Source organism: Neophocaena asiaeorientalis, unplaced genomic scaffold (genome assembly GCF_003031525.2).
Source record: "Neophocaena asiaeorientalis asiaeorientalis breed wild unplaced genomic scaffold, Neophocaena_asiaeorientalis_V1.1 scaffold226, whole genome shotgun sequence".
NCBI classification, from domain to species: Eukaryota; Metazoa; Chordata; class Mammalia; order Artiodactyla; family Phocoenidae; genus Neophocaena; species Neophocaena asiaeorientalis.
The window spans coordinates 12020050-12045337 of record NW_020173037.1 but is presented as its reverse complement, the minus strand read 5'-3'; the positions used below and the strand labels follow the sequence as shown (position 1 = coordinate 12045337).

The 25288-nt window shown below is 39.2% G+C and overlaps 1 protein-coding gene across 1 annotated transcript in view; it reads right to left on the bottom strand.

Annotated features, from left to right (window-relative positions):
• The window catches only part of SGK3 (serum/glucocorticoid regulated kinase family member 3), a 111887-nt gene extending 87113 nt beyond the window's left edge, over positions 1-24774 (bottom strand). The window contains exon 1 of the mRNA XM_024742636.1: positions 24687-24774. The gene's annotated coding sequence lies outside the window, so the exon portion shown is untranslated. The remainder of the gene's footprint in view (positions 1-24686) is intronic.
• Between the last annotated feature and the right edge of the window lie 514 nt (positions 24775-25288).

Sequence of the window (25288 nt, the reverse complement as noted above, 5' to 3'; positions counted from 1 at the left end):
AAAAAAAAAAAAAAAAAAAAAAAAAAAATGGATCTATAAAGCTATATAGTATTTACCTTCAAAATTTAGAATAAGTCTTCCAAATGCAAGGAACAGCCCAGTAATAAAAATAATTTTTCTAACAGATGAAACATCAAATTTTGCCAATTTAGTTATATGGTAACCAAAGGTAACTAATTTCAGAAAGTATATTAAAAGATAATATTCTGAATAATACAAAATGGATCCATCCCTTACTCCATATTTTCTTCACCATTCTCTCATATGAGCGTTTATGCAACTAGAATACTTAGTGAGAGTATCACTGGAAATAATTAATAGCAAAGTCAGAAATCCCTAATGGCCAACTGACATGATGGGTTTCAAATTGATGAGTCTACCATCCTTATAAAAGTAACCCAGACAAATTGATGACAATAGTATGTAGGCAGTTTTCACAATTAAAATTGATGAGTGTGCTCCGTCTACTTGTCAAGAGTAGAGAGTTTATTGATCTTAAAATCAGTGGTGTTAGAGGAAAATGCAAGTCAGGGCAGGGCTGGACTGATCCTATAGGTCCCTAGCGTGAGTGGGCATTAAGTCAGGTCCAGGAGGATCGTGATTCTGGTGATGCCAGTAACAGTCTGGATAAAACATGCCCCACAGGCAGGATGAGCCCAGCATATTTATAGTACAGTAACAATAAAAAGGAGGAATCTATCAAGGCTTGACATATTCATAAATTTTCCTTGGTAATACCCAAAGCCTAAGTAGCTTGGCAAATAAATTATTCCCAAAATTTACAGTTCCCTCCACCAGTTCACCATTGTTTTTATAGGTTGCTAATTCAGCACAGACGGGATCAACTCTTTAGAAAGCTCTGAGCACAAATAAATACTACTTTAGTGGCAGTGGTTTTCAGAATTTACCAAAACTATCTCCAAATTAAATCTCCTAAGAATTAGTAAAAGAAAGGAGCTGTATTATATAACTTCCAACTGATAGTTTTGACTCAGCAGAACATCCTGAGTAAGTAGGATGCAAGTAGGAGGAAAAGGCACTGTGCTAGATGCTTTACATACCTCAACAGAATGAGCTACCATTGATGGAGGCAAGCCCCGGGCTAAGGACTTCACATGCATTCACTCATGGAATCTCTATAAGGAAACCTTATGAACTCCATTTTACAGATGGGGAAAATGAAATATTAAGTAATTTGTTCAAATTCACGTAGCAAATGGCAGTGCTGGCACTCAAGTCCAACACTTATGCTTGTGTTCTACCTGCCATGTTATGCTGTAAAACACACTGCATTAATTTTTGATAAAGACTGAGCAAATCAAACATATTTTTAAAAAACTGAATTGCTAAGTGGCTAAAAGTTTAAAAGATAAGAGGCTTTTTAGCTTTATCCTAAAACAGCACACATGTCAAAGAATGTGTGGAAAACAGCATGCCAATGAATACTTACACAAAGATTTCATCTTCATAAATGCATTAACATTGATTAATTAGGTCTCAACATCCCCATGTTGGAGAAACATCAGCATATCCCTTCCATTTTTAATAATGTATACAGAGGAACTTGTAAACTGAAAAGTTCAGGAAAGAATTCTTGTTTTAAAATGTTGGCATAAAGAAGTTTCACCTCTTCCTCTCAGAAGTCATCTCAAGACAGGGAAAACACAAAACACAACAAAAACGCCATCCTACATGAAGCAGAAAGCCTGTGGATGAGTGGGAAATGGGTGCAGTGGCAGAAGGTGAAACCTGAGAGCCTGAAAGGGGACACTAGGTAGGAGCCAGCTGACCTAACCTTTAGGTCCCGAGAACAGGCTCAGGCTTTGGGGCAACAGGCAGGAAATGAGAGGCTTCTTATGTGGGAAAACTGTATGGTCCTGAGAAGAGGGGCTGCTGATGAAATCTGTGATGGTCTCTACCTTTAACAAGTCTACCAAGATACACAGAACTTTTATTCTGTTTTTAATATATTCTTTTAGTGTCTTACTCTTAAATAATTATCAGGCACTTAAGGAAACCTCTAACATAAAGGACCAACATTAAAATAAATAAATAACTAGACTACATTAAAAACAGAAAATAGAATGCTAGGAGTAGACAAAAGGTTTTCATCTACCAAAAAAAAAAAAAACCACTTCATAGAGACAGAAGATATTATATGAATGAAAGATTTTTTTTAAATAAAATAATCTTAAAAAGCACAATTAGAGAATAATAAAGAGCTCTTGGAAAGTGATAATGACAGCAAAAACAAAAAATTCAATGGAAAGGTTGGAAGAAAGTTGAGGGATTCTTATGGAAAGTAAAACAAAAATACCAAGAGATGGACAACAGGAAAACAGGTAATAAATTTAGAGACCAATCCAGAAGATCATAACTAATCAAAGATCTAAAAAGAGAAAACAGTGATAATGAAATTCACAAAGAATTTTTCTTCTGAGACATGAACAACACAAATTCCAGATTTAAAAGGTACATTGAGGGGGGACTTCCCTGGCAGTCCAGTGGTTAAGACTCTGCGCTTCCATTGCAGGGAGTGCAGGGTCGATCCCTGGTAGGGGAACTAGGATCCCACAGGCCACAGGGCATGGCCAAAAAAAAAAGGTACATTGAGTACCTAGCACAATGGCTGAAGAGAGGTACCTCCTAAGGCAGATCAATGTAAAATTTCATTACAGAAGGTACCAAAAGATCTTAAGAGCTTCCAGAAAGGAAGAAGAAGTTCACATACAAAAGTTCAGGAATAAGAATGGCATGGCTTCTTAATACCAACCGTAAAAACTAGAAGACAGTGGAGCAATGCTTTTAAAAGTCTGAGGGAAAACAATTTTCAACCAGAAAATTCTTATAGCCCGCCAAACTATCACTCAATTGTGAAGGGAGAATATAGGCATTTTCAGATGATTTCATGTACTCTTTTTCAGCAAGCTACTGGACTATGTGCTCTACCAAAATAACAGAATAAACCAAAAAAGAGGCAGCAAGGGATCCAGCCCAGGTAAGAGAGGCGAAGAGAATTCCCAGAATGACAGTTGTGTGGTAGCAGTCCAGATGGGAACTGGAGTACAGAGGACTCCTAGAGGAAATTTCCAGAGGGGAAAATGGAGATTCCAATCTGCTAGAATGAACTGTATGGGAAATTCTATGTCAAGGCTGCTTCCTAGGATTTAAGAAGAATTAGAGAAAAGTTCAAAGAAAATCAACACTTATGATGAACAAAATACCCTAGATACTATATATAAAGTGGAGAGGGTGGAGAATATTTAGAGCCTGAGTGAGAAATCCCTGTCCTAAAGTAATATATAATCTAATTGGAGAGTTAATTCATAGATAAGATGTGAACCAGTGTTTTTCAAACTTTTTTGACCAAGAGATAGTTCTTAGTATGATGAGCCAGCAGACTCATATATATCTATTACTGCAACAAAAGTACCACAGAACAAAAGCATTACCTCTTTTTGTATACAACATATTTTGACATTTTCTCTTCTGGTCTATTTTATTCCAGGTTTTAAGTGATGGTCACAACCCACTAAATTGGCTTCACGAGTCTCTAATTGGTTGCAACCCACATTTTTAAAGCACTGCAAGAGACTATGGTATGTTTTATTAAAAAGATAAAAGAAACACTCTAGAAAGAGTAGAGAACTGCAGGAGGCAAGAAAGATAATAAGAAACCAGAGACTTGATAGAAGTGTGTGAACCGAGCTTTCTAGAAAGCATCATAGTTTGACAAGCAGTGAAAGGGAAGAAGGTTATGCCAGGTGAAGGGAAGGTAATAAAGACTTAAAATCAGGAAAACATAGGATGTGCTAAAGGTATGGCAGAGCAAAGGCTAAGTCTGGATGAAGCAGAGAAGTAGAAAATAGAGATAGAGAGGTAGGTTGGAGGCTAATCACAAAAGGCTTGAACACTATGCTAAGGAGTCATGTGATTCTAATTGCAATGGAGATCCAAGCGGCGGATCCAAGGAAGTGCTCCAAGCACTGGGGAGGCTGGTGGCGGGGTGGGAAGGTGAAGATGAGAGTGGGGGGAGGAGTGTGCTAGCAAACTGCGGGGATGTCTATACCATCTCGGTACCACATTAATTTCACATGCATAAAGATTACATAAATTAAAAACAACATGATATGTGACTAGAAGTGGCGCAGTCAGCAAAACAAAAAGGAGCTTATTCTACTCATTCTGATTTGTTTTCCTCAAAGAAGAAGCAAGTCTCTGATAGGACAAAGAGATCTCCTTTCTTTTTCCTCACGGTCTACTACAGTAATACAGATAGCTCCTTGTACTGTACCTGAGTTCCAGCCTTAAGAAAGTTCTCTCACTTTCTTGAGCGTGCCAGGCTCTCTTCCTACTAGACTTCTGCACCTGCTGTTCTTTCAGCCTGTAATGCACAGCCCATCAACTGCCATCAAGCTGAATGTCACTGAGCCTGTGAAGCCCTCCCCGATCCCACAGCTGGGTTAGGTGCCCTTGCTGTGGGCTCCTAGAGGGGCACTTTACACCCTATATCATAATTATTAATCTTCACAATTAGACCAGAATCTCCATGAGGGCAAAGATTATGTTGATTTTGATTATCACCAAAGCCCCATTCAATGGTACAGTGCCTGGCCCGTAATGAGCATTCAATAAATATTTAGTGAATACAAAGTTTTCGTTTAGTTTACTAACATATAACTTTAAAGTCTATAAGCTGATGCCAAAGCCTAGATTTGAAAAGTCAAAATCTGCTCCAAGGAAGAACAACCAGTCAAAACTTCCTGCCTACTCTGCCTGTGAAGTCAACTGGCCTAACTGCATGGACTGATTCTGTAGAAGCATTGCCCAAAATTAGGCTGAATAGGTAAGATGGGGTGAGGAGTTTGGACTTGAGCTAATAAAGAGCTATTGTGGGTTAAGAAAGGTAGGCATGCAATTAGAAAAGGGCTTTAAGAAGATTAGTCTCTCCTGGTATGTGGAATAGAATGAGGGTTATTTTTTCCCTCCATTTTGTTTTTAGCCTGTTTTTAAAGATATGAGGAGATGACCAGACTGACATGAGCGATCCACTACAAAGGCTCAGTTTGCACAGATGAAGTTTAGTATTCATTCATGCAACAAAGAGTTTTTTGAGGTTCTGCTATGTTTTAAGAACTGTGCTATATTACAGTCAAATAACTTTATATACTCTAACCTGACATTTAATGAAATAAATAAAAATTATTGAGCGCCAAGTCACAGTAATGTCAGCATTCTGGTGTAGTAAGGGGAGTCTTCCTGAAGTGGCTGAACTTATTATTTTCATAGAACCGGATCACATTTTTCTAACTCTTTTCTTACTTTGTTGGTGCTCCTGTGTCAATAAATAATGTTAATGACAACTATGACTCCCACCTCTGGAATAAGCAGAAGCCCTGTTGAGGGTGTCTCAGAGCACCCGAGACTTCCTGGTGGGCTGCAGGAGATATTTCCAAGACAACAGAGTGTTAGGATGGAAGTATCCAGAGGTTACAGTGGAAGCGCAGGGTAGAGGTGAGTGCTTAATTTTGGGGAGGCAGTGTAGGGAGGAAAATGAAGGTTAAGGAAGATGCCCTAAAGAAGGTGGCTCTTGAGCTCAGTACCACTGACAATTAGGTAAGTTAGTGAACAACAGACACACGGGTGCATGAGCATAGTGTGCGTGGAAGTAATTACTATTACTGGAGCTTTGGAACTGAGAGCATGAGTCCGAACATTCCAATAGATACGAAGAGGTTAGAGGATCACCGTAAGCCTGACAAGCCATGCCAAAGACCTTGACTTGATACTACAAGGAATGAAGAAGGTATTTATATGTAGGAATGACAATGGTCAGATCTTCGCTTTAGGCCACTTTGAAAGCAATATGGAGAATGAATGGAGGGGGGCAGAAAAATTTCTTAGGAGGGGGCCACCGAAAAAGGCAGAAGATGATGAGGGCCCCAAGAGGCTATAGCAGACTTAGAACAGATGGGACAGACTTGAGAAATATCCAGGCGATAAAATTAGGAAGCCTTTGTAAATGACAGGATGTAGGCAGTAAGGGAGACAAAGTCTAGAATGCCTCTCAAGTTTCTGGGTGGATGGTGATGCCATAAATTGAACAGGGATGGTAAAAGGAAGATGAAATTGGTGAAAAGTGGGGGTAGGGCATCAAGAGGAGAGTAGATATATTTTGTTTTACAAATGTTGAATTTGAACTACCTGCAGGGTAGCACTATGGGAAGCTGCTTATCTAGTAGTAGGCAACGGACATATCAGTCTGAAGGGCAAGGTATAAAGGTCAGAACAGGAATCATGGACTTGGGAGTCATCAGCACAAGAGGCATGTAAACCAGGAAGAGTAACTTTAATCACCCAAAGAGAGGGAGTGTAGCTCAAAGAAGGCAATGGGCTGAAGTCAGACACCTGGAGACACCTTGGGGGCATGGGGTTATCACCTTGATGATCTCTAAAGAATCCTTCCTCCAGATTCTCCAGACCTCCTCCCTTAGGAGGAGCTTAATGACTTTGTGAGTCCAAAGGAAGACCACAGCTTCTTAGGACTTAATGAAGGAGAAGCTGTGGTCTTCCTTTGAAGTAATTAACAAAAAAAGAAAGTTAAGGCCATAAAATTTTATCCATTCAGAATGTTATCAATTACAGACATTTACTGAGTTACCTACCATATCACAAGCACTGTGTTAAGTGCTTTACAAGCATTAATTATTTCAAACCCTATGAGTTATGTCCTATTACTATGCCTATTTTACAGGTGAAGAAACTAATTTATAAGTGATGAACGAACACCTATTTGAACTATGGTCTGGGTGAATCCAGACCCCCACTCTTATCCACAATTAGTATAATCTCTCACAGGAGCTGAAAATAGATGAGTCACCAGAGGCAACCTGCTACTTCTATACACAACAATGCTTGTCGATGACATTCATTCCATTTTATAACATACATATTTTAAATAAATATTTTATTTTTATGTATGATTACACTAAAGCTTGACTAAAGGTTCTATTATATGCCACAGTCCAAAGACTCATTCTGCTTTAATTATAAGAGAAACATAAAAATTGAAACCTGAGTGGTAAACTTTAATGACAGACATTAAAAGAAAATTGCTTTTTAAGCTGAAAATGTTAAGTCTGTAGCTAACTACCTCAGATGAAATGAGAAAGTGCTCCTTGCTTTTTCACAAGGAAAAGTAAGTCTGAAAGTCAATACTATCCACTAAAATAGGGCTAGATCAGGTGGGTCCTAGAAAGACTTAAGAGCAAATGCTGACCAGGGTAGAGCAGAATTACCCTACAAATACCTAGCCTTCGACACAATCACTTACCCAAAACCTTTTCCAAGTGTCCCAAACTTTATATTTTAATGATTAGAACATGCATGAGAAGAGACTTCCATTGAACATATACACCATCCTTTTCATTAAGGATTTGGGGAATCTGTTGTTTTTGGAGAGCTGTACACCTGACAGATCCTCCCATTTTTGTACATACTTACACAATAAACCATAATGACTCATTACCAACATCCTCAGTGTTTTGCAACTTGTTTTCCACTTTTCCCTCCTTTTAAAACTGAACTTAAGGCAATGTACACAGAATTACGGTAAATGAACTTTAATAGTAAGAGTTTAAAATTTAAGAAAAGAAAAACCCACAGGACACTTAGATGACTTGCCTCCTGGTTTTCCCATGAAACCTCAAATGGATATTTAAAGTGTATTCTTTTAATAGAGGCAGAAAAAAATTTAGTTCTCATAACTTCAATAATTTTTAAACAAGGTATACTATTATATTGTGATTTATATTAAGATTAGATACAGATATTGATATATTTCATCCGTTTCTGGCACAGAACTAAAACCCTCAGAATTTCTTCAGTGATAAGAGAAATAAAGGTGAAATAGGTATCTTTTGTTATTCATATAATAAGCCTCTTTCAGTCACACCTAACTTTATGTTAACACAGTGACTTAGAACACCCCTAGGTAATTTAAGGCTGGGAACTGGTTGCTAGGGCAACCAATCTGATTAGTTAGAAGGTTGGAGCTTTTAGTTTCCCCCACCTCTGGGGAGGGGAGAGGGGCTGGAGGTTGAACCAATTATCAATGGCCAATGAGTTAATCAACCATGCCTACATAACGAAGCCTCCATAAAAACCCAGAAGGACAGGCTGGGAGAGCTTCCAAGTTGGTGCACCTGGAGGTGTGGAGAGAGTGGCGCACCTGGAAGTGCCCTTGTCCTTTCCCACATACCCTCCCCTAAGCATCTCTGCCATCTGGCGGTTCCTGAGTTAGATCCTTTTATGACAAACTGGTAATCTAGTAAGTAAGCTGTTTTCCTGAGTACTGAGAGCCACTCTAGCAAATTAATTGAAACCAAGGAAGAAGTCGTGCGAAACCAATTTATAGCCCTTGGTCAGAAGCCCAGGTAACAACCTGGACTTGCGATTGGCAGTTAAAAGGTAGGGGTGCAGTTATTCAGAAGTGAGCCCTTAACCTGTGAGATCTCCAAGTAGACAGTGTCAGCACTGAGTTAAATTGTAGGACACCCAGCTGGTGTCTCAGAATTGCCTGGTGTGGGAAAAACTACCACACATTTGGGAACCGGAATACAGAAACATCAGAGTATTGCATGCAGTGAGTGTAAAGGAAAACAAAGTTTTGATTTGATTTTGATTCCATACAGCATTATTAAAGCCAGGCATTGGCTTCATTTAAAAGCAAAGGTGCGGGCTTCCCTGGTGGCGCAGCGGTTGAGAGTCCGCCTGCCGATGCAGGGGACACGGGTTCGTGACCCGGTCCGGGAAGATCCCACATGCTGCGGAGCGGCTGGGCCCGTGAGCCATGGCTGCTGAGCCTGCGCGTCCAGAGCCTGTGCTCCGCAACGGGAGAGGCCACAACAGTGAGAGGCCCGCGTACCACAAAAAAAAAAAAAAAAAAAAAAAAAAAAAGTTAAAAGCAAAGGTGGGACTTCCCCGGGGGTCCAATGGTCCAGACTTTGCACTTCCAATGCAGGGGGTGCAGGTTCAATCCCTGTTTGGGGAACTAAGATCCCACATGCCACGCAGCGCAGCCAAAAAAAAAAAAGAAAAGGTGACCAACCACAACAATTCATTCTCTGTCACACCATACGTCAACATTTCAAAATGGTAAAAATGCTCCTGAAATCTACGTTATCATTAATTTTTTTATTAAAAATCACACAGACCCAGAAGACAAATATAACAAAAAGCAGCAATAGTTTCTCCAACAGCCTCTCATGATCTTAGTCACACTCCCAACCTACTTTTCACTATGATTCCTGCAGTGAATTCCACCAGTACATTTAGAATTTTTGCAAATTAAGTTAGAAGTACTTGTTCACCTCGATTCATCCCTGTGAATGGCTGTGTGGAACTCTAAATTTAAGTACAACTGCATTACTGTTCTCTGATTAGTGCAGAATAATTATTGGATTCATGGCAATGCCAAGCTAAATGACACTGCAAAGAAACCCTTTGTTTTCAAATAAATCAGTGGTTGGCTTTAGATAATGCTCTAAAGAATCTTATTCATGTAGTGTACCCTAGTTAAAATTGTAAAAGTTGAGAACAAAAACTTCCACCTCTATTAAAAGAATAATCTTTATTTAAGGCTTTTTTTTCTATATGAATTTAATAGAACCATAGAATTTTAGAGGTAAAAGAACTTTGGGTAATTTACCATCAAAGAAAATAAAGTCACTTGCTAAGGATCACTTCACAAGTTAGTGGCAGATCTAACAGTATAACCTAGGCCTTCTAAATTCCCTAGTCTAGGCTACTAAATATTACAGAATGTTATGGACAAGTTAATATCAGCCAAAGTTTATCAAGTTCCTACTTTGTGCCCTTAACTATGGCAGGCATTTTCACATCTCTCATCTCTTCCCTAAGTCAGCTAAAAGATTTAAAAAGACTTGATGAAAGAATCACACCCACTCCTTTGGACATTCAGTGTTGCCAAAAGAGAATATGCCACATGAACTAAATGGCAAGAGGTAATTCAATTACTGCAATGACTATACTACTGAATAGGCTGTGTTCCAACAACACACTTCACTCTCAGGAATTTCCCTCCCAGAGGTAAATAAGGATTTAGAAAGCCTAGGAATGCATTTCTGGGTACCAGTCCCTCTGCCAAGGACCAATAAAGACTTCTGCAGCTACCTCCTCCTCCTTCTACTTCTATACTTTTTCCACTATCACATTCTTTTTGATTCTTCTGTAGTTGTTGTTTGTTCTCCAATTAATGCTTTCTCCTGATCTGCTGTTCCCCGCAACCCCCTGCCACCATAATCTAGAAATGATGTAGCATTTCTCCTCTACGTTCTGATCCGTTCCTTTTATCTACCTAGGCCAAATGGCCTTCCAAAATGGTCACTGTTAGAAGACAGGATTCATTAAATGAGGGATCACTCTTACTACAAATACAGTTTTTTTTTTAAAACAACACTAAAATGTGGTTTTTTTAATAATTTCAAAACAATAGTTTATTTTTTAAATACAGAACAATTTCTATTTGTGCTACAAGGCAAAGTCAAATATTGTCTTTACAAACACATGGTGCTAAAATGCCCAAGTATTTTTAGTTGAGGAAAATAATTTACTGGTATTCATATGTAGATACTTTTTTTTTTTTTAAAGAAGATGTTGGGGTAGGATTTTATTAATTTATTTATTTTTGCTGTGTTGGGTCTTCGTTTCTGTGCGAGGGCTTTCTCTAGTTGTGGCAAGCGGGGGCCACCCTTCATTGCAGTGCGCGGGCCTCTCACTGTCACGGCCTCTCTTGTTGCTGAGCACAGGCTCCAGACAGGCAGGCTCAGTAGTTGTGGCTCACGGGCCTAGTTACTCCGCGGCATGTAGGATCCTCCCAGACCAGGGCTTGAACCTGTGTCCCCTGCATTAGCAGGCAGATTCTCAACCACTGTGCCACCAGGGAAGCCTGATATGTAGATACATTTTAAATTGCCTCTGCTAACTGGATCTCACATGGCCTTCAAATAATGTTACCATGAAATACCAGAAAGAAAATTTAACCATTTACTAATTCTGGTTACCATGAAGATGTAGTACTATTTGTTACTTTTTTTGGAGCTGTCATCTCAACCACACATTAGCAAATAAACTTTTAATTCCTAACAAATAAGTTGATCAAACAGGAATGTTCATTTATTTGAGATGAGTGTCAATACAGTTTCAAAAACATTCCAGAGCACTTTACTAGCAAATCCTATCACATATAGACAAAAGAATCATGGACCTGAGAAAACAGCACTGAACTAAAGTTACATTTAAATTTATCCGCGTACCACAAAAAAAAAAAAAAAAAAAAAAAAAAAAAATTTGAAAGTAAATAATTTTATAACTTAATTCTGTTTAAATAGCCCACTAAAACAACATTATAAGTTTGCATTTGAGTCTTTTATCTTTATAGCAACTTTTCATATTTATACCAATATGAAACATTAAAATAATGTTTAAAAAAATTAAGAGGAACAACCAGGAAGAAGATTAATAAGGAAAGAGAAGATGTGAACAACACCATAAGTCAACTGGACCTAATAGATATCTCTGGAACATTCCTCCCAACAAAAGCAAAATACACATTCTTCTCAAGTGCACATAAAGCATTCTCTAGGATAGTCTATATATTAGGCCATGAGAAGGCCTCATTAAATTTACAAGGACAGAAATCATACAAAGTATGTTCTCAGAAAACAATGGATTTAAATTAGAGAGCAATAAATTATTAGAGAGATGCAAATCAAAACTACAGTGAGGTACCACCTCACACCAGTCAGAATGGTGATCATTAAAAAGTCTACAAATAACAAATGCTGGAGAGGGTGTGGAGAAAAGGAAACCCTCCTACACTGTTTGTGGGAATGTAAGTTGGTGCCGCCACTGTGGAAAACGGTATGGAGGTTCCTCAGAAAACTAAAAATAGAATTACCATATGATCCTGCAATTCCACTCCTGGGCGTATATCCAGACAAAACTCTAATTCAAAAAGATACATGCAACCCTATGTTCATAGCAGCACTATTCACAACAGCCAAGACATGGAAACAACCTAAACATCCATCGACAGATGAATGGATAAAGAAGGTGTGGTGTGTATATACAATGGAATACTACTCTGCCATAAAAAAGAACAAAATAATACCATTTGCAGCAACATGGATGCAACCAGAGATTATCATACTAAGTGAAGTAAGTCAGAAGGAGAAAGGCAAATACCATACGATATCACTTACATGTGGAATCTAAAATATGACACAAATGAACCTACCTATAAAATAGGAACAGAATCAGGGATGTAGAGAATAGACTAGTGGTTGCCAAGGGGGAGGAGGGTGGGAGAGTGTTGGATTGGGAGTTTGGGATTAGCAGATGCAAACTGGTATATATAAAATGGATAAACAACAAGGTCCTACTGTATAGCACAGGGAACTATATTCAATATCCCCTGATAAATCATAAAGGAAAATAATATGAAAAAGAATGTATTTATATGTATAACTGAGTCACTTTGTTGTACAGCAGTAATTAACACAAAATTGTAATTCAACTATACTTCAATAAAATGTAAATTTAAAAAAAATTAGGGAGCAATAACAAAAGGAAATTTGGTAAATTCACAAATATGTGGAAATTAACACACTCTTAAGTAACCAATGAGTCAAAGAAAAAAAAAAACCACAAGAGAAATTAGGAAATACTTTCAAATGAATAAAAATGAAAACATACCAAAAATTCCAGAATTCAGCTAATATAATGTTTGGAGAGAATTTTATAGCCATGAATGCCTATATCAAAGGAAAAAAAATTCAGAATAACAGCCTAACCTTGCCCCTTAAGAAACTAGAAAAAGAAGAGAGCTAAACCCAAAGCAAGCAGAAGGAAGAAAGTCATAATGATTAGAGCCGAAATTAATGAAAGAGAATAGAAAAACAATAGAGAAATATCACTGGAAACAAAAGTTGCTTCTTTGGAAAAAATTTAACAAAATTGGTAAACCTTTACCTAGATTGATTGAGAATAAAAGAGAAAAGACTCATTACTAAATAAGGAATGAAAGCGGGAACAACACTACCAACCTCACAGAAGTAAAAAGAATTTTAAAAGAATACTATGAACAACTGTATACCAACAAATTAGATAATCAGATGAAATGAACAAATTTGTAGAAAGAAAAAAGCTACTGAAACTAAGTCAAGAAGAAATAGAGGGCTTCCCTGGTGGCGCAGTGGTTGAGAGTCCGCCTGCCGATGCAGGGGACACGGGCTCGTGCCCCGGTCCGGGAGGATCCCACGTGCCGCGGAGCGGCTGGGCCCGTGAGCCATGGCCGCTGAGCCTGCGCTCCACAGCGGGAGAGGCCGCAGCAGTGAGAGGCCCGCGTACTGCAAAAAAAAAAAAAAAAAAAGAAGAAATAGAACCTATCTGAGTATATACATAACAAGTAAAGGCTGAATTAGTAATCTGAAAAAAAAAAAAAGTCCCACAAAGAAAAGCCCAGGTCCAAATGGCTTCATTGGTGAATTCTACCAAATATTTGAAGAAGAATTAATATAAATCATTCACAAAATCTACCCCCCCCCCGCAAGAAAAAAGAAGAGGAAGGAACTAACAAGGCCAGTATTATCCTACCAAAACCAAATGAAGATATCACAAAAAACGAAAGTTATAGGTCAATATAGGTGCAAAAGTCCTCAATAAAATACCAGTAAATCAAATCAAGCAACATATAAAAAGAATTATATACCATGACCAAATATGATTTATCCCAGGAATGCAAAGTTGGTTTATCATCTGAAAACTAATCAATGTAATACACTGTATTAACAGAATAAAGGACACAAAACACACAATCATCTCAATAGATGCAGAAAAGGCATTCGACAAAATATAACACCCTTTAATTATAAAAGCATAACAAACTTCAAACAGAAGAGAATTTCTTCCAACTAATAAGGGGCATCTACAAATAAACCACAGTTAACATCACATGTAATGGTGAAAGACTGAATGCTCTTCCCCTGAGATCAGAAATAAGACAAACATATCAGCTCTCTTCACTTCTCTTTAACACTGAAGGTTCTAGCCAGAGCAACTAGGCAAAAAAAAAATTATAAAAGCCTTTCAGGTTGATAAGGAAGACTAAAACTATCTCTATGAGCAGATGATATGATGATACAGCTGTCTCTTGGTATCCATGAGGGACTGGTTCCAGGAGCCCCTGCAGATACTGAAATTGGATGCTAAAGCCCCTTATATAAAATGGAATAGTACATGAATACAGTCCACCCTCTGTATCTGGGGATGCGAAACTCCCAAATATGGAGGGTTGACAGCGTAAAAACTCCTGATGAATCCACCAAAAAACTATTTAAACTAACAAATAAGTTCAGCAAGAACGAAGAATACAAGATCAATATTCAAAAACTGTACTAATATAATGTTATATAAATTATACTCGATTAAAAAATCAATTGTATTTCTATACAGTAGTATGAGTAAACATTAAATGAATTAAAAAAACAATTCCACTAACAATAGCATCAAGAAGAATAAGATACTTAGGAATAAATTTTAACAAAAGAAGTGTAAGACTTGTACACTGAAAACTACAAAACATTGTTAAAAGAAATTATAGAAGGCCTTAATAAATGGAAAAACAACCAATGTTCATGGATCTGAAGACTAAAATATTGTTAAGATGGCAATACTCTCCAAACTGATCTACAGATTCAATGCAATCCCTATCAAAATTCCTTGCCATTTTTTCATAAGTTGACAAGCTGACCCTAAAATTCATATGGAAATGCATTTGACCCAAAATAAGAGAGTAATCTCGAAAGAGAACCAAGTTGGAGGACTCACACTTTCTGGTTCCAAAACTTACTACAAAGCCACACTAAGCTAAGATAACGCAGCGTGGCACTGGCATTAAGACAGAGCTTTCCACTTTTACGCAGAATCTAAAAAATAAAATAAAAGATTGAATACAAAAAAATAGAAACAGTCTCATAGATACAGAGAACAAACTAGTGGTTACCAGTGGGAGAGAAGTGGCAGGGAGGGGAAAGATAGAGGAAAGGAATTAAGAGGTACAAACTACTAGGTATAAAATAAATAAGATAGGGATTCCCTGGTGGCACAGTGGTTGAGAGCCCGCCTGCTGATGCAGGGCACACGGGTTCATGCCCCAGTCCGGGAAGATCCCACATACCACAGAGCGGATGGGCCCATGAGCCATGGCCGCTGAGCCTGCTCCGGAGCCCGTGCTCCGCAACGGGAGAGGCCGCAACAGTGAGAGGCCCGCGGACCACAGAAAAACAAAAAACAAAACAAAAAAAACCCAAAACCTAAAAAAACAGATCAACGATCTAAAAGTAAGAAATAAAACTATAAGGCTCTTAGAAGAAAACACAGTAGTAAATCTTTGTGACCTTGGGTTAGGCAATAATTTCTTAGATTAATGGCATGACACCAAAAGCACAAGTGACAGAAGAATAAATTAACTGGACTTCATCAAAATTAAAAACTTTAGTGCTTCAAGGGAAACCATAAGGAAAGTGAAAGAGAAAATCCACAAAATGGAAGAAATATTTGTAAATCATATAATGTGCATGCAGAATATGTAGAGAACTCGTACAATTCAGCAAAAAAAGACAAATAACTCAATTAAAAAATATCTGAAAAGACATTTCTCCAAAGAAGGTTACAAATGATCAATAAGCACATGCAAGATGCTCAATATCATTAGTCATTAAGAAAATGAAAATCAAAACCTCAATGAGATACCACTTCACACCCACTAAAATGACTAAAGTCCAAAAAGACAGACAATAAGTGTTGGTGAGGATCTGGAGAAATCTGAACCCTCTTACCTTACTGGTGGGCTTGTAAAATAGTGCAGATACTGGAAAACAGTTTGGCAATTCCTCAAAAAGCTAAACTGAGTTACACATGACCCAGCAATTCTGCTGCTAGCTATACACCCAAGAGAAATGAAAGCAGATGTCCATACAAAAAACTTCACATGAATATTCAGAGCAGCATTACTAATAACTGCCAAAAAGTGGCAACAACCCAACTGTCCATTAATAGATGAATGAATAAGCAAAATATGGTATACTGATAAAATGGAAAAATTTTCAGCAATAAAAGGACATGAAGTACTACATGCTACAATGTGGATGGACCTGAAAAACATTATGCCAAGTGAAATAAACCAGTCACAAAAGACCACATATCATAAGATTCCACGTTGCTGTTTTTTTTTTTTTTTTGGTCGCGGCTCGAGGTATCTTAGTTCCCTGACCAGGGACTGAACTCCAGCCATAACAGCGAAAGCACCAAGTCTTAATCACTGGACTGCCAGGGAATTCCCATAAGTTTCCACTTTTTATGAAATATCTAGAATAGGCAAATCTATATATACAGAAAGTAGATTCATCATTGCCACAGGCTGGGGGTAGATGGGAACAGGTGGACAGGGAATGAGGGATGAGTGACTGCTGATGAGTCCAGGGTTTCTTTAGGGGATGATGAAAACGTTCTGGAATTAGACAGTGATGATGTCTGCACAATTCTGTGACTAAACCACTGACTTGTGCACTTTAAAAAGATGAATTTAATGGCATATCAATTAAGTCTCAATAAAGCTGCTTTTCTCTTTAATGTATTGTATTAAGTGTAAGAGACTCCACTGTGTGCTATGGGTTTATTCTGTCTTCTCCATTCACTTCCTGTGACATTTTAAACTTTTCTTGTCATTTGAATTTCCTCAGTATCTTTCTCACAATCTTTGCCCAGAACATAAATATATTTTATTACATAACAGAATCATAGGAATTCAGACCTAAAATGTTCTTTCATTCCTACTTAGTTAACAAGAGCTCATCCCACTATCTGCCAAGACACAATATACTTGCGTTAGCTAATACCCAACATAAATCAGCAAAATGATAGACTGTACTGGCTGATGGCTCTATTTCCAAGGATTAATATAAATAGGGCTGGTTATCACCATTAAGGGATTTCAGACTATGACAACAGCATTTGTCAGTGTTGGCAAAGTTCATTGGGCACTGGTTGCTAACAGTAGGAATTTGACAGCTCTGCAGATCAAACATAAGACATTCAAATTCTATAGGTTAAGAAAATTTAACATATTCAGCAATTAAATTCAGAATTTTAAGCTCTTTTCTGTTAGGGAAGAAATATACGATATTTAAAACATTTTCAGTCAGCTTCCTTCCTGAAGCCTGGCAGCAGTTCCTAGATTAAAACATTAATATCATCTCAGAACCATAAAGTAAAAATGAAAGGCCAGTTTTCAAAACTCATTTAACCATTGCCTTATCAGCAGATGGTAATCAGAGTTACCTGTAAATCATTTCTGCCTGTTCTTTCTGATGAGGGGCTTTGAGGGGAGTCAGCCTTTACCCACTTCTCAAAAGCACAGGGGACCCCCTGGTAAAGCCAGGTAGACCTGATCAGATCAGCTCTGCCCCGTGTTGGCCACACATGGCCACCTTCAAAGCCTCACTGAACCCTAATTTGCTCATCTGTAAAATGAAACTACCACCTACACCACGGAGTTATTATGAATATTTAATGCAATAAAGTCTCTAAAGCACCCAGAACATGGTAGGTACAAAATAAATATTAGAACTCTTTGCTCTTCAAAAACTACAAAAACCGTGCTGAACGAAACTATTTGGTTTAGCTTGTACTGAAAAGAGCAGAATTATCTGAAAACTAAAAGTAAACCAACCTTTATTTTCTAAAATCACCAAACCCACAGACAATTTTTAAAACTACTTTTACAGTGGTTTATATATTCACCTGGTTAAAAAACAAAGAAAATATAAAAGAGACTCAGTGAAAAGTCTGCTTCCCACTCCTGTCCCTACCCACCCAGTTCTCACTACCCAATCCCCAAAATAGACAGAAACACTGTTAATCTCTTATGTATCCTTATTTATGCTTGGACAAAGCAAAAATATATTTTTTCTTGTTTTTCTACACAGAAGTAGCAACTTATATATATCATTCTACATCTCAAAGGCAAAATTTTATCCTAAAATGTTCCAATGAAAGTGTGAAAATGAATAAAGGAAACCTTATTTAAAATAGAAGCAAAAATAAACAAATGGAACTACATCAAACTAAAAAGCTTTTGCACAGGGCAGGAAACTATCAACAAAATGAAAAGGCTGCCTACTGAATAGGAGGAAATATTTGCAAACGATATATCTGATAAGGGGTTAATATCCAAAATATACAAAGAACTCATACAGCTCAACATCAAAAAAACAAACAACCCAAATAAAAAAATGGGCAGAGGACCCAAACAGACACTTTTCTAAAGATGACATACACATAGCCAACAGGCACATGAAAAGATACACAACATCACTAATCATCAGTGAAATGCAAATCAAAACCGCAATGAGATACTACCTTACCCCTATTAAAATGGCTATCATCAAAAAGACAATAAATAGGGACTTCCCTGGTGGCTCAGTGGTTAAGAATCTGCCTGACAATGCAGGGGACACAGGTTCAAGCCCTGGTCCGGGAAGATCCCACATTCCACAGAGCAACTAAGCCTATGCGCCACAACTACTCAGCCTGCGCTCTAGAGCCCGCAAGCCACAACTACTGAAGCATGCACGCCTAGAGCCCGTGCTCCACAACAAGAGAAGCCACCGCAATGAGAAGCCCGTGCACCACAATGAAAAGTAGTCCCCGCTCGCCACAACTGGAGAAAGCCCGCATGCAGCAACGCAGCCAAAAGTAAATAAAAAAATTTTTTAAAATGATGTTAATGTTAGTAGGAATTTGAAATAAAGGAAATCTATGGCAGAGACAAAAATCAAGGGGGAAAAGGGGCATAGTCTTATAAATCTCTTAAAAACTCTTCTCTGCTAAAATATTGGAGAATCTTAACTTCCATTAAATAAAAAAAAAAAATTTCCTACAGACAAAAAAATAAACCAAATATTCATGAGAAGACAGAGTGGGGGTAAAAGGAGATGAATTAGAAAAAAGAAAGGTACTGATGTCAAAATGGGCTAAAAAAATGTAAGCTATGCACAACTATGTACACTTAGAACTACAAAACCAACAACCATTTTTTAAAAATTATAGTATAATCTTAACTTCTGAGTGTTTATTAACAGTGGTCCAGGTTCAATTAAGCAAATAATACAGATAAGCTTTCATGTTTAAGGCATCATCAATTTTAGCACCATGTTGTTTGGAAGCAGAATAAAAATGTCTTCTCAAAACCTTTTTCATTCATGTTTATGAAAAAATAGGCCTTTACTCTCAGTGTAACCTAAGTAGCTATTGCCTTGGTACTGAGCTCCTCATAATGTTTGGCCCAAGCACCTTTACAGGTGAGCTGAAGTTGGTATGAAGTCAGCTACCTGGGCTTGATCCCCAACATGCATGTTTTGAGAGAGTCCCCAGGGACACCTTAATATTCCTGCAGCCAGCATTGTTTCTTCTCTAATTCCCAAGGATGGAAGGCTGACCTACATGTGCTTCTCACCAATACATTTCTCTGCTGATGAAAGTCTGGAAGAAAAGGGTTTGGAAACTTGATACACCATTTCTCAAAGACTGCTAACCTCTGGTCTCAGATAACCTTAGTCTTCAACTTACTTAAAAACAAAGAGATTGTTTTTAAACCAGAGATCTAGAACTTCAGATGTATTTCCTAAAAGAATCAGTGATTTTACCTAGAAGTGAGCTTTCAAGACCAAAGCACACTCTACTCAATCTAACATCTTCAATGGGGAAAAAAAAATAGCACAAAACAATGCTACTGCAGTGACATGAACCAAAAAATATATATATAAACGGTTTTAAATTTTATCATACATGCCAATGCTTAAGGAAAAACAGCTTATTTAGAGGCGAGGAGGTGGGTGGAGACTTCTGTGGAAATTCTGAAAGAAATTACTGGGTATTCTCAACTACTAGTTCTTTATAATATCTACCTTTCCTCCCAAACTAAAAGCTTTCCTTTTCCTTATTAAAGGCTTGTTCTTAACCGTATCACCATGATTAGTATCTTCTTTGCTCAAGACCAAAATGAAGAGAGTGCGATGGAGAAAGGACAGAGAGAAATTTTCTTAAAGCAAAAGCTGGAAGAAGAGGAAAAAAGAACAAGGTTAAAAGGGGGACTAAGCTCTCAGAAAGTGGAGGAAAGCCACAAAAGGATATAAGAGAAAAAGTGTGGGTGACAGCCTGTGCACATGTGCTGTGGGAGAAGAAAAAGGGCGTGGAGAGATTAGCCCAGACAGATGCTGTCTGGAAAAACTGGTGGGGTTAGTAACTAGAGAGTTGTATGCATGAAATTATACTAAATCAAGTGTTACTAACTCTGAGATAGCCTATAATATAAGAGGATCACAAGAAACTTCAAGGTCACCTATTCCTACCATTGGAGGGAGCTTTGTTAAACCAATTACTCCAAACAATGTACTTATCATTAGGAGACTATTTCTAAACATCTGAAGTTCAACTGTTCTAATTTTTAACTGAATTCAACATTTTTTCCTTCGTTCAGGTCCATTATTTCTGCTTTTCCTTTAGTGATCATAATCTATGATATATGAATATTCTATCATTTCTCTTTTTAAATATCTTGTATTTTAGATGTACTTAGAATATTGACTGACCTCCATCAAAAGGATATATGCTTTTTGCTGATCTGAATGGATTTGTCCATCCACACACCCTTACCTCATCCTCTTTATGAGCAGTAGTATAAATTTCCAGTAGTGTTATCCAGATTTGGGGAATGGCAGGTGGCCAGGAAATGTAGTAAAATACCTGGTTCAAAAGTGCCTGGAATCTATGACGTTGGTTGACTAAATAAACATGATTCTCTAACCAACAAAGCAAGCCCGCATAAAAGAAACATTTTAATGTCATTGGAAATACGGATATGCACACACAAATGAAAGTTTAGAAGGATATACTCTAAAATGCTAATAGTGATTATTGAGTGGTAGGTTTACTGATGATACTTATTTTCTTTTTTCTTTGAATTTTTCTTAAAAATATTACTTTGGTGATTTAAATATTTTTAAAAGAACATATAATAGAAATACAAAATGGATAAATTATTAACTACAAAGTGGAATACTATGCAGCTGTCAAAAACAATGATGTAGGGGGTTTCCCTGGTGGCACAGTGTACTCACAAAAAAAAAAAAAAAAAAAAAAAAAAAAAAGTGAAATGAGAACAAAGATTCCACTATAAGGAATGCAATAGGTAAAGGAAAACAGAGACACTGAGTCCCTTAAAATAATGTGGGAGCTGTTTCTGTCAGGAATAACGTGTTACATAATTTGAGTTTCATGAATCAGCAGTTTAGTCAGTAATTTACATGAATTTTTTTAAAAGAGAAAAAAAAAAACCAACCCTGAGGATTGGAAAAGGTAAAGTGGTTTCTGAACAAGGAAGGTTTCAAAAGTATTTTATTCCACCCCCACGCAGAAGAAGGCTGACAGGCAGATGACTTGGTCTGGCTTCATTAAGGGTTTCCTACCGTCTAGTATCCCTCATGGGAAGGGCCACTCCACCTCTCATTTTTCTCGATAGCCCTTCCCAATTCCTCCCACTAGGTAATGGCCATATTGACCTCTCTCATTGAAAGTTATCCATCTGGAGGTAACATACTTTAGGATACAGAGTTATATTTGAAGGATAAAAAGTTGAGGGATTTTTTGTTGTTGTTGTTTTTTAAAAGACCCTTTATATTAAAGTAATTGCAATACTTCAAAAAACACAGTAGTGATGTCAGACACTTCAAAACAAATTACAATACCTATGGTCATTGTATGTGAACTTGATCATAAATCTAGGTAGCTGAATCATTTCACTTACATTGAAAACCTACAGTGATTTGTAGTCCTTAAAAATGACCTTAAATGAGCAGGGAGAGACAAGAAAGCTGTCAACACAAACACGAAATCTATGTGTCCAATCTTAACTCTCTCCAATTCAGAGGAAAAAAGTAGGATGCTTGAGAAAGGAAAAAAAATAACAAACCTATTTGTTTTTTCAAAAACCAGAGATGAGGGACTTCCCTTGTGGCCCAGTGGTTAAGACTCCACGCTCCCAAAGCAGGGGGCCCAGGTTCAATCCCTGGTCAGGGAACTAGATCCTACATGCTGCAACTAGAAGATCCTGCATGCTGCAAGGAAGATCCTGCGTACTGCAACTAAGACCCCACGCAGCCAAATAAATTAATTAAAAAAAAAACAAAACAGAGATGCTAAATCCCAAGAAATGAATCCAAAGGGCATTCCATCTCATCCCTTTTGTAGAAAATATGTTGTGGCAGATACTGTTTGAAATAACAGAGAAACATTGGACTAGGCCTGGCAATCTCTTAGGCACAAATCAACTAAGGGGTTTGAGAGGCATAATGTTTTGAAATAGCAAGAAATCTGAAGTCATTGGTAATCATTTATTCCACAAATGTTTATTACAGGCTGGCATGTGCCAGACACTGTCCACGCACCTGCTCTCCATTCAAGCTCTGCCTCTTACCAGCTGTGCCACCCTGGATAAAGCATTTTAATATTTCTATGCCTCAGTTTCCTCATCTGTAAAAACAGGAATAAAAAATGGCTACCAACCTCACAAGGACCCTCTGAAGAGCAAATAAGTATACCTGGAAGGACTTTGTAAACCATGAAAGTGTTAGTTGTCATTTGGCTGAATTGAATTAATGAATGTCTGTGTGCCATAAATTATATCAGAGGAAAGTGAGCCTTCCTGCTTCTAGGAGACACTTCATAATCTTATTAAATAAAGCTTAGAGTGTCATTTAATCATCTCCCTGGAAATTTAAATATATGAAACAGAGAGAGAAAGCTAGTATGACGTGCAGATTTTGACATTAGATTCATAATCACCATAATGACAAGAACCGTGTTTGTTTTATTCACCATTTTGGGTTTCAATCTGGCCATCAGGCCAAGGCACTCATTTGAAGAGGACACTTAATCCTGGAAAATATGCTCTCTACATATCTGCAAATCACAAAATGGTTACCTAGAAGGTTGATCCATCAACTCAGTGTTACCTGCAGCAAATGGCAGTAAAATTACAAAGCATTATTTGTTACATTGATGTGTTCAAACAAACATGTTCTATTTTATGGTACATTTCAAGTTCAGCCTGACCCTAAAATATAAGCTATAGTCAAATAAATTGTCAATCATATCGGGAAGGAAACAAAATTAGCCTCAGTGCAGTGGCACTTGAAGAAAGGGGGAAATTCTGGTCTCTCCAGAGTTAGCTAAGGATGGGCACTATGGCAGATGAGAAAGACCATGTTACGGAAGATGCCGGGGATGTGGCCAGAGATCTGCAAGGAAGAGGTCTCACTCCCGTGGCTCCAGACTCCCTTCCCCCAGGGAGTGGAGGGGTGGTGTCTTGCTTACAGGACTGGAAACAGAGAGCCAGAAGGCACACCCAGTCCTAAAATATGCCTGAAACTTCCTCTAATGTTTCTAGCTCTTGCAATGACATTCAGGGAACTGAAGTATGCATAGCCTCTTCGTTGTTAGAACTGCTATAATTTAACATTTTGAGTTAATATTTATAAAGCACTTAGAAAGAGCCTAACACATGTAAGAGCTATCTAAGTGTCTGATAAATAAATAAAGCACTTCCCAGATTGGCCAGGTGAATTATTAACCTAGTGACAAAGTAGAGAATCAAAATACACAACGATCTACTATTTTTTTTTACCTTGATAAAGCTTTGGAAACTGTCGTGCTCTGTATTTATTCCTGCACCTCAAGTGTACCCTACAGAGTCTTGTGCAGAACTGAAATTCTAATCATGGTTCAGAGATCACTGCAAAATTAAATAATGAAAGAGTTTAAGTCTCAAGAGATGAATTCTCTTTTCTATCTTTCCAAGTAACCACCACTGAAAAGGACAGAATCTAAAAATCTCAAAGCATTTCTAGATGGCACATACCAATGCTAAGGTGGGAATCTATAGAGCCAGATGCACTTTAAAAGGCATAGAAGGGGTTCAAATCACAGGGAACGTAAAGGGCAGCCACGCACGGAAGTCGCAGACTACAGGTCCGCTGACAACAGGTTAATGATTTCCATGCCCTCCGCTCCCGAGGCCTCCTCCATCCCGGTTGCTCACAGATGACCCGCATCCACTCCTGACCTTAGGTTGTGGCGTGGGTGGGATCTCCCACCCTCCGGTTCCCGGCTCCTCTATGCTCCGAAGCCGCTCACGGGTTAACAACACCCGCCCCCCTCCCCAAGACACCACTCGGGCGTTTAGGAATAGGAAGGCAGAATCTGAGTTCACCTCGAGGAAACAAAGACCACAAAACTCTCAGAGCCGAACACTGGGCCGGGGGTATGGCTCTTCACCTCCGACCAACTCGGAGGTTTCCAGGCTGAGGGAGGGCGCTGCCAGGGGACCCGGGAAAGTCACGTTTGCTCTGGGAAGAGGCAGCAGGCGAGGCCCGGGCTCCCCTCGCCCCGCCCCGTCTCACCTGCCCGAGGGGCCCGACTGCGGCCCGGAAGCGCGCGGACCCTGCCGCCCGCCCACCCGCCTCGGGTCCCGGCGGCTCCGCACCTACCCGGCTCCGTGGTGCTGCCTCCCCGCGCGGCGGGCGCGGAGCCGAGCGCACTCGCGCTTCCTCCTTCCCGGCAGTGCCGCCGGGCGCTGGCGCTTCCTCCCTGACGCGTCACGGCGGCCGGCTCCTCCCGCAGGGTGCGCGGAGCCGCCGGGGAGAGCTGGGCGTCCGGCCGTGCTCCGGGTTAGGCGCCGGCTCCCGGTTGCGGGGCGGCTGGCGCCGGCAAGGAGCCGCAGGCTGAGCTGTGCCCCCGCCGCGGAGACCCGCTGTCCTCCCGCTTCCCAGAGAACCCGCGCGAGAGCCCCGGCGCAGCGCGAGCCCCGGCGCAGCGCGAGGTCCGGCCCCTCGCCTTGGGCGCAAAGTTCATAGGACTCCGCGGGATCCCGCCTAGAGGCTCAGACTCTTCGTTTGTTTCCCGCTGCTCAGCTTATAGTGACCAGTGCCCAGGGGTCCAAGAGCGGCGTGGGCCCTAGCGCCCGGGCTCGGCGGGGGAACTTGACCCTGGCGCGCAGGGAGCAGGAACGCCGGACGCCCGGAGGGACAAGAGCCCCCCGGGAGTGGCCTGGAGGGCATGTGATGGGGTGTAAACTGGACACTCAGAGAGG